This window comes from Salvelinus sp. IW2-2015, unplaced genomic scaffold, assembly GCF_002910315.2.
Source record: "Salvelinus sp. IW2-2015 unplaced genomic scaffold, ASM291031v2 Un_scaffold5479, whole genome shotgun sequence".
NCBI lineage: Eukaryota > Metazoa > Chordata > Actinopteri > Salmoniformes > Salmonidae > Salvelinus > Salvelinus sp. IW2-2015.
In genome coordinates this window covers 5,298-6,688 of record NW_019946744.1, presented here as the reverse complement: position 1 = coordinate 6,688, position 1,391 = coordinate 5,298, and positions in this window count along the sequence as shown.

Sequence of the window (1,391 nt, the reverse complement as noted above, 5' to 3'; positions counted from 1 at the left end):
GTAATATATTAATGTAGCAATATAGTAATGTAGTAATGTAACAATAAAGTATTATAGTAATATAGTAATGTAGATATGTATAGAAATATAGTAATAAAGTAATATATAAATATATATAGACAATTGGTAATGTAGCAATATGGTAATATAGTAATGTGGATATGTATAGAAAGATAGTAATAAAGTGATAGATATATTTCGAAATATAGCAATGTAGTAATATAGTAATATGGTAATGTAGCAATATAGCAATATAGTCATATAGTATTATAGTAATATAGCAATATAGGAATGTAGCAATATGGTAATATAGTATTATGGTAATATAGTAATAATGTATTATGGTAATATAGTAATAAAGTAATATAGCAGTATAGCAATGTATCAATGTAGCAACATAGTAATATAGTAATGTAGTATTATAGTAATGTAATCCTATAGTACTGTAGTAATGTAGTATTATAGTAATGTAATACTATAGTAATGTAGTAATGAAGCAATATGGTAATATAGTAATGCAGTATTATAGTAATATAGTAATGTAGTATATAGTAATGTATATACTATAATGTAGTATATAGATAGTAAATGAAGCAATATAGTAATATAGTAATGCAGTATTATAGTAAATATAGTAATGTAGTAATATAGCATATATTAATGTAGTAATGTATCAATATAGTTAAACCACAGCTGTTGTTGTCTTCATGATTTAAAAACAGCCTTTTATTCTGTTAAACCACAGCAGTTATTGTCTTCATGATTAAACTGTGGTGGACTGATCTGTTCCTGCTCCTCGTCCTCTAGGTCTCACTGCTCCTGTCCACTCTCGCTCCTTCTCATCATACAGCTGCTCAGTCAAAGTGCAGAGTCAGGTCCACCGGGCATATGAGCTCAGCTCAAATCATCATGAGACGCTAGCAGCCCCTCCCTCCCTCGCTCCTGCCCTAGCTCCTGCCCTAGCTCCCTCCCCTAGCTCTGCCTGCTAGTCCTGCCCTAGCTCCTGCCCCTAGCTCCTGCCCTAGCTCTGCCCTAGCTCCTGCCCTAGTCTGCCCCTAGCTCCTGCCCTAGCTCCTGCCCTAGCTCCTGCCCCTAGCTCCTGCCCTAGCTCCCTTCCTAAGCTCCTGCCCTAGCTCCTGCCCTAGCTTCCTGCCTAGCTCTTCCCTAGCTCCTGCCCCTAGCTCCTTCCCTAGCTCCTGCTCCTAGCTCCTTCCCTAGCTCCTGCCTAGCTCCTGCTCCTAACCTTCCCTAGCTCCTGCCCTAGCTGCCTTCCCCTAGCTCCTGCCCTAGCTCCTTCCCATGCTCCTGCCCTATCGCTACCTGCCCTAGCTCCTGCCCTAGCTCCTTCCCTAGCTTCCTGCCCCTAGCTTCCTTCCTAGGCTCCTGCCCTA